Source organism: Silene latifolia, chromosome Y, assembly GCF_048544455.1.
Source record: "Silene latifolia isolate original U9 population chromosome Y, ASM4854445v1, whole genome shotgun sequence".
Taxonomy (NCBI): Eukaryota; Viridiplantae; Streptophyta; class Magnoliopsida; order Caryophyllales; family Caryophyllaceae; genus Silene; species Silene latifolia.
Window position 1 is genome coordinate 129,181,267 of NC_133538.1, and position 9,514 is coordinate 129,190,780.

At 39.0% G+C, this 9,514-nt stretch overlaps 1 non-coding gene across 1 annotated transcript; it reads right to left on the reverse strand.

Moving 5' to 3' along the window:
* Window positions 1–8,967: 8,967 nt before the first annotated feature.
* On the reverse strand, window positions 8,968–9,074 carry LOC141636460 (small nucleolar RNA R71). The gene has a single exon (XR_012541068.1). It is a non-coding gene; the product is annotated as a small nucleolar RNA R71 (small nucleolar RNA).
* Window positions 9,075–9,514: the final 440 nt, after the last annotated feature.

Here is a 9,514-nt window from a genome sequence, read left to right on the forward strand (position 1 = left end):
ATCCAAGCTTCATTTAAATCTCCAGCAGCTCCTTGCTTGAAACTGGTAATTTGACTTCGTAATGCATTAGTCTTTTGAGGTGGGAAGTACCTCTTGTAGAAAGAAAGAGCTAAGGAATTCTAGTCTATAATTCCTTCATTCTCCATATCCAGATCTCTCAACCACTCAGCAGCTCCATCTTTCAGAGTGAAAGGAAAGAGCACCTGCTTAACCTGATCTTGTGTCACTCCAGCTGTTAAAGGAATAGAACAGCAGTAGGTGACAAATTTCTCCATATGTGTCGTAGGATCCTCAGCAGCTACCCCTCCAAACATATTTTGTTCCACGAAGTTGATGTAAGATGGCCGAATCTCAAAAGTTCCATTGTCAGTAGTGGGCAGCTTAAATCCTTGTGGGATATAAGCTAAGGTTGGTTCGGAGTGACTGGCTAGAGTAGGCATGATGGTAGTCTCGGGAATAGCGATTTCGACTGGTATCTCGGGAATAGGAATGTCGTCCTCTTCGTAGGATTGATCGGCTGACTGTGTTGAGCTCGCCGTCTCGACGTCAAGTATACTCAAGTCTTCTACTTGACCCACTTATTGATTAAATTTCCATCTGTAGCAAAAAGTCTTCTCCGGTTCAGGATCAAAAGGAATAATCTCGGACCTATTAGACCTGGGCATTCACGGAACTAACAAGAAAAGCGTGAGAACCGTCTCAAGGAACTGGGTTCCCTGAGACAAAGAGACAAAATAAACACAAACAAACTAAACAATTGTTGCCTCCCCGGCAACGGCGCCAAATTTGATAAGGCTAAAGTCGTATCACCAAATCAAAGTAAAACTATCTCAAGACTAACAAGAATAGCTAGCAGTAGGATAGGTATCGAATCCACAGGGAGGCGGTAAAATTTAAGTCTGTAATTATTTAAATTGTCTAAGGTAACCGTTTTCTGGGGGTTTGTTTTGTTTTGTTATCTAACCAACTAAATGCGAGCAATAAAAAGAGATTTAAAAAATGATATTAAAAGTCTAGGATTTCCGGTTCACTAGGTCAATTATATGGGGTCTATTAATCAATTGCTAGATCTACCAAGTTGTCTAAGGCCATAAGATCGGTCGACTCTATTATGCCCTTTAGATCGATTCTAACATGCGGTCTCTATAATTAGATACAATCTATTTGATTATCGCAGCCTATATTAATTCTAACCCGGTCGGTGAAAGGATTAATTCTCTACACTAATTAACAACTCAGGCCTAAGTTTAATAACTAGAAGAAGAACAATAATCAAACGACAACTTATGCGATTTCACTAGCAATTAATCAATTTCCCTTTTCTAATTAACGTAGATCCCTTTCATCCTAGATGAGGAATTTAGCTACTCATAATTAAAGCAATAACAACAATAATGATAAATGAAGACATAATTAAGAACATGAAATAAGAATAATAATCGAATAACATAAACTTGAATGATTAATTACTGAAGAAAGATTAGTACCGTAGTAAGGAAAGATTAAAGCTAGAGAGATTAATCAGCCGTCTCAGTAAAATAAAGCGTAACTTAATAATATCCGACGAGTTTCTAATTTATAATACAAATATATGTTTTAGGAAAATCCGGAAAGTAATCTGCCAGAGAGGTTCCTCGATCGAGCCTGAGGTGACTCGATCGAGGACGGTTGCTCGATCGAGGAACCAACTTCACAGACTGTTTCTTCGTTTCTTTCACTTCTAGCCTTCATGCTTCCTCGTTCCTCGTGCCATACTTCGTGTATCCTACTATGCCATCTCCGCTACGCTCATCTTAGCTTGATTATCCTCATAATGCGTCATTTCTGCATTGAAACACAAAATAATGGCAGTATCGACAATTCATTGAAATAAGGCATATAAATGATATAAAGGCACGAAAACGATATATAAAATGGTATGAAAGGAGCTATAAAAGTGTATATAAAAGTGATACATCAAAGGCTGTTTAAAATATCAGCAAATTTACCGAACTGTTGTTCAGCCTTCCTGTTCTGCAATCGCCTCGGGAAAGGGACTGTGATGGGAATTTCTAAACCTTCATTTCTTTTTGCCAAAGAATCAACACGATCAGCTTCATTTCTACTCGATCGAGCATGCTTTCCCTTCGATCGAGTAATTTCTTCATCTTTTCTGTTCGATCGAGTACTTTCACTTACTCGATCGAAAGCTTCTATTTCAAGAGTGCTCGATCGAACATCAGAACCGTTCGATCGAGTAATTTTCACATCTTTTTCTCTCGATCGACCACCTGAAATGAGTCGATCGAGTACTTTCTTCGGATTCAGCATATTTTCGTCCAAAGACGACTGTTTCTGCACAGCAACATCAATTTTCGGGTCGGAGTCATCACTTCTAGTCGACATTTTAGGTCCTTCATAGGAAAGACCACTCCTCAAATTAATTAAATACACCGTCTCATGATGTTTCTTATCAGGTTGGGATGGTAAATGACCCGCGATACGTGCAATTTATATAGACTTTTTAGCCTCTTATTACATGCATTTCTATGCCTTTCTGTGTCGCTTTGTATTGCAAAATGCCCCGAATTGGCTACTTTGGTTTATTTTGTCTTAATTGTAGAAATGGGCCCGAAAGTAGCGGAAATGACCCTTATTCGTCCCATTTAGCATGCATTGTAAGGAGACGGAGATTTTGGAGCAAGAGTCATACCTCGGAATGCGTGAAGGGTGGTCAAAAGAAGTTGTCATTACGAGTTAAAGGCCGATCTCAGTGGAAAACACTCGATCGAGATGCTCTGGGAGTCGATCGAGTGTTTTGGCAGACTTTGAAGTTTGATCGAGTGGTTATTATACTCGATCGAAATGGCTTTTATGGAGTTACTCGATCGAGAGCCTAAAGTGCTCGATCGAGAATATTTGCTAGAGAAGACCTCGATCGAGTGTTTGCTAGTCTGAAAGTACTCGATCGAGTAGATTGCTGTGTTACACGGGCTTTAGTAATCCGTTATAGGTTTAATTATGTTAATTTTCCCTCCCCTATATAAGGGAGTCGTAATTAGGTCATAAAACACTTTTGACTTTTCTGCTTAACCTCTCTTCATATCTTGAAACACTCTTTACTGCTTAATCTCATAACTTTGCTCTTACTTTGGTGGATTGTTCTTTACGCTGGATTCTATTAGATTGTAATCATTCCTTTCTCCTTAATCTCAATACTCTATTTACTTTAATTTCTTGTTCTCTTATTATTACTCTTGCCTTTGTCTAATTTATGCTTGATTGTTATTCCGTAATCATGTTTTCCATTAGCATGCCTTTTGTTATTATTGTTGATTACATTAAAAACATGAGTAGCTAATTTCCCTATGTTAGGATTAGGGGATCCATGGTAGAATTAAGATGATGTAGTAAATAGACTAGATAATTTACATGTGAGAATCTATCCCCATAGCAATATAACTGTAATACATATTTAGTTGAGTGCACGCTTCTAAATAACATTAATTTAGTTAACTTTGTTCCTGGATCGGAAGATTGGAATAAACAGACCTGCTATGAACAGTAGACTACCCTAATGAGGACGGAAGTTAAGTTAGTGGAATTCTAGGGTGGATAGCGGACCGGAAGGACCTTTCCCTTGCCCTTTTCACAATAGATTGTCTAGGCTATTTGCAACTGAGTCGATAGAATGCCATGGTGAACCGAAATCCTGACATACTCTCTTTTATTTGATCGTTTATATCTTATTTTCTTGCTTTATTGCTCTTGCTTTATTTATTTTGACCTTTGCCTTCAGTAGTTTAGTAAACAATTTAAAACCCCCATTTGTGACTTAGATAGACGGACTTTCAGATAGATACCTTGCCTCCCTGTGGAGATTGGCCCTACTTATCACTAGCTTTTGTTAGTATATTTAGGTATTATTTTTGGTACACTACGACCGTATCAAATTTTGGCGTCGTTGCCGGTGAGGCAATAGCCCTGTCTGTCTGTGTTGTTTCGTTTATTTCTTTCCGTCTCAGGGAATTTTTATTCCTTGAGACGGTTCTCACTTATTTCCTTCAGTGTTGTGTATGTCCAGGCCTAACAGGACATAATTAGTTCATGCTTATCCTGAGCTAGAAATATCCTTTCGGCATAGACTAAGACTACAAAAGGAAGATTCAAAAGGAAGACTTGAGTACTTTTGAACCCGAGCTACAACATTTTTTGTTTGCAAAAGATCCGCCTTGTGAAGAAGACCACTCTATTTCTGCTATAAAGCCAGTAAAGATGCCTAATATTGCGAGTCACTCAGAGCCCACAGCTGCCTCGATCCCTAAAGGTTTCAAGCTTGCGACCGAGGATGGTAATACTTTCGACATTCGACCATCCTATATTAATTTGGTCGAACGAAATCTATTTCGGGGTGTGGCGGGTGAAGATCCGCGTAAACATATGGAGGTCTTTACTGACTATTGCTCTACCATTCCCGCCACTAAGGGAGTGACCCAGGATAAGATTAAGGAAGTCATGTTTCCTTTTTCTCTGACCGACAAGTCCCGTGAATGGCTCACTGATCTTGATCGTACTGCAGCCGGTATCACCAACTGGGAGACTCTTTTCCTTGCCTTCTATAAAAGGTACTTTCCTACACAACGTACCAATCAGCTGAGAAGAAAAAATTACAAGTTTCAAGCAGGCACCTGATGAGAATTTTTATGAAGCTTGGTGTCGTTTCAAGAAGTTGGTGCGGTCTCTTCCTCACCATGATTTTGATCAGTGGTTTTTATGCAACCAGTTCTAAAATGGGTTGTATGATGACCACTGTGCTATATTGGACGCCTCATCTAATGGGCGATTTCAGAAGAACAATGATGATGACAAAGGATGGGGAATTATTGAGGAGATGGCTACCCATTGTGCTGAATATGGGAACCCGAGAGATGGTATTCACACAGTTCATTCAGTTGATAATATTGTAGTGGCTCAGCTGGAAGCCATGAATGCCCGTTTTGATAAGTTAGAGTTGCAACATGCTAGTGATCAATAAATGGTTCACTTGTTGACTAGACAGGAAGCCGTTACTTATGAGAGATGCGGGAGTAATGACGGTCACACTCCTGTTGACTGTCTGACAGAGAAAGAGCAAGTCCTTGCCTTTCAGCAATATAGGCAAGGAGGAGGTTCTTATTATAATAATCAAAGTGGAGTCCATCCCAATTTGAGGTGGACCAGTCAGAATGTGCTTAATCCTAGTCCTCCGCAGAAGCAACAAGCTTATGTTCCTCCTCACAAAGATCAACAAGGATTTCAAAAGCCTCCATCCTTTCCACCACCACATGAAGGAGCTTCCTCTAGTTGAGTTAGTGAATTGGCTGAGTTGAAGTCGATGCTCCAATCATTGACTAAACAATTGCAGATGAGTGACCAAGAAAAAGAAGCATCAATTAAGTCACTCGAAACCCAAGTTGCTCATCTGGCCGCTAGCCAATCCACGAGAAAGTCGGGTCACTTACCATCTCAATCTGAGAAGAATCCACATGAGACGATAAATTTGATTAACCTGCGCAGTGGTCTTTCCAATGAAGTACCCAAATTGTCAACTGTTGAGGACATACCAGACTCGGAGGATGTCGTTGCTGACGATGAACAGTCGCCCATTGCTGAAACCATTCTTAATCCGAAGAAAATAATCGATTGATTTCTGGAGGTCGATCGAGTAGAATTACGGATAAAAATGCTCGATCGAGTGGATCTGAGGGTCGATCGAGTAAAGTGGATAATTAAAGATTAGATCGAGAGGCTGAAACAGCTCGATCGAGTGAACTTTTGCTTCGATCGTGCAATGTTGATAATGAAGGACTCGATCGAGAGGCTGAGAATGCTCGATCGAGTGAAAAAGCTGCTGAAAGACCTCGATCGAGAGGTAAAAGTGATCGATCGAATAAGAATGAGTTCGAACCTGTCGAGACATTGGAAGAAAGGAATAAAGGGCTCGAAATTCCTATCACAGTGCCCTTTCCAAGGCGATTGCAGAACAACTAGGCTAACCAACAATTCGGGAACTTTGCTGATATCCTGAAGAGCCTTCACGTCAACGTTCCTTTCGCCGAATTGCTTACCCAGGTACCCTCTTACTGAAGTAGGGACTGCCTTAGTTCAGAATAAGACACCACCCAAATAATCAGACCCGAGTAGCTTTTCAATTCCTTGTCATATAGGGACCCATTTGATTGATAACGCGCTATGCGATCTTAGAGCTAGCGTGAGTGTCTTACCTTTGTCTCTCTGATGTGACCATTATTTGAGCATATTTAGTCCCCGAATTAGCCTTGTTCCCATGCTTTTTAGTTCATATTTGGGTCATTTATTGTCTTTAGTCCTTTGTTTTGCATATTGTTTGAGGTTTTGATCCCTTTATTTGAAATTTTCTAGAGGTAGAATCATAATACAATTCTACGATCTTACGATCCTATGATCCGACTCGATAGTAAATATATTAAAATATATTTTTACATAATGACATCGTAAAATCCAAATTTCATGTAATTTGTAGAGACATGTTCATGAAATGATACTAAACTCATTAATTATAAATATTTTGGGTATAAATAAGTGTTTTGATCCTCAATTATATAATTTTACCAAATAAAAAATTATATTTAGTGAATTTGTAGAATCTTACGATTCTACGATCCGATTCTACCGATTTGATCCTACCCTTCCCATCGATTCAAAGTAGAATCCTGATCCTAACAACATTGCATATTGTAGTAGATGGGCAATGATGAGAAAAGATCCTTGCATCCCCGAGGAAATCCTCAAGGATTGTATGAAGAGAAAGGAAGAAAAGAAGAAAGGAAGAAGCTGATCTACAATCCGAGTGGATTACCCACAATCCTTCCGTCCAAGAGAAGGAATCCGAGCGTCTCCCTCAGAAGGCCGCTCGTACAAAACCACCACAATCCTCCCGTCCACCCCACAAATCCGCTCGTCCAAAAGACCCACAATCCGCTCGTCTCGTGCTCTGGACGCTCGGATTGTGTGACAGCTAATCCATCTTCTACTTGTTCTATGAAGGATGCGCATACCTCGGGAAAGACTAGCAAAAAGGAGACTCGCATATTTTTCTGAGAGGAGCGATTCCTCAAGGACTTAATCGTCATTTAAGCCCTTAGTAAACCCTAATTTGTGTACCTAATCCCCAGTATAAATACCCCATTAGTCTAATTAGATAATGATGTTCTTCTTAGCAATCTCTAGTGTAGTTTATATCAATCTAATCTCTCTTTAATCTTGTAATCAACTTTTAATCAAGTCTTAATACAAATCTCGTTTCCTTAATCTCTCTTTTGTTCATCTTTCATTTTGGGTAATTGAAGATTATTTGGGTTATTATTGGGAGATTGACAACCTTCCAATCAATCATCAAGTACTTCTATTATTCTTTGCTTTATTATTGGAATCATTAGTAGGTATAATTCTCTTAATCCCTTTTTAATTATTGTTAATTATCTTCATTTATTTATCATGTTTTACTTTGTTGGTATGATTGACAACCTTGCTAGCATGTTCAACATGATAATGAGTGAGTAGTTTCCTTAGCTAGGGGTAATGGGTAATTAGGAGAAACCAACATGGGGGATGATTCATGCTTAAATTAATATGTTTTCATAGTTATTTGCTTGCTTGTTGCGATCTCAACTTATGCACATGTTATGTTTGATGAAATGCGAGCCTATGAATCCTTGCATTTTTTACGCATCACCTATCTTTTCAATGAGACTTGTAAGACATAAACCAACTCGAGTCTCATTAGACCATGCATATAGTTGAGTAGGGAAGATTAAGTCGACTTGTAGGTGTTGTATAATCTAATCGATTCGGTCTGGGACCCAAACTTTCCTAGGATTGTAAGATATAAACCAACTCGATCCATCACAACAATAATTGCTTGCTTATAATTTGAGAATATATTTGTATGATCAATTCCCATGAATCCCATATGACCCCATGACACCCTAGTGCCTTTTATCAATTGTTTACACCCCTTTTTAATCATCTTGCTTGTCTCCTTTCATTGCTATTTAGTTTAGTGATCTTCTATTCAACCCCCAAATTGTGACACCCCTAGACACCGCTAGTTACAATTCAAAATCGCACTTCAATACTCGTCCCTTGGGATCCGACCTTTACTTGCATCTTTTCTAATTGTATAGTTGTTTGTGAAGTTATAAATATTGTTTTGGTCTAGGTGCTCCTAATGACAAGTACCGAAAACTAAACCTCAAAGAGGAATACCGACCAAAAATGGCGCCGTTGCCGGGGACGGTTTTAACTTGATTTAGATTTTCTTAGATTGTTATTAGTTGTGTGTTTCTTTGCCTTGGGGAAGTAAAACTCCTCAAGGTTTGTTCTAATTATTTTCAAGTTGTTTGATATTTTGCATGTCTAGAAGATCACAAGGTAACTTGTTACCCTTTGATCACGAAATTGAAAGGACTTTGACAAACAAATAGAAGACTTGCTAGAAGAGTGGTGAGATTGTAGATATTCAACCAAACGCTATTGAGTTCGTCAACCCTTTTGCAAGAGAAGGTGAGGAGAACCCAACACAAAATCAACCCACAATGCCTAAATTTTCATCACATTCCGTACCAACCGAGGAGAACCTACCCAATGGTACTCCCACACCACAACACTTAACCGGAAATTTCATTGCCAAATCCGCATTTATCCAATTAGTCGAAAGAAGCCAATTTGGGGGGATGCCTAGTGAAGACCCTCACTCTCACATGGAGACTTTTTGTGACTATTGTGATGCGATTTCTCAAGCCGGTGTAACTCAAGACCAAATTCGATGGGTCTTATTTCCTTTTTCTCTAATTGGTACCGCAAAACAATGGTTGAAAGGCCTTGATAAGGCTACTCTCGGAATTGACTCTTGGAAGAAATTGGCTCTAGCTTTCTACAAAAAAGTTCTACCCACCATAAAAGACTAACATGCTAAGAGCTCAAATTACGGGCTTTAAGCAAAGAGATGAAGAATCCTTGTATGAAGCTTGGGAGCAATTCAAGGGAATTTGTCGCTCATGTCCTCATCATGGACTTAGCGAGTGGTTCTTGGTACAACAATTTTGGAATGGTCTTTATGAAGACTCAAGAAACATTCTCAACATGGGATCAAATGGTATGTTCACCGAAGTTGACGATAATCAAACTTGGAACAAGATTGACGAAATGGCGGTTCATAATTCACAATATAGTAGACCTCGTGAAGAGTCTATTGATCCAAAATACTCAAGAGGGGGGGGGGGTGAATTGAGGATTTAAAACTTTTTGAAAGCGTTTTCGATTATTCTAATGTAATTGATTATTTAAAGTTTATTGATTAAACTTTAACTAATCAACTAATGTAATAAACGAAACAAACGAAAGAACGAAGAGACACAGGGTTTTTGAAGTGGTTCAGTTTCACAAGTCGAAACCTACGTCCACTATTCTCGATAAATAAATTTAGTACCTTTCTACGGATTACAAATTTACTAAC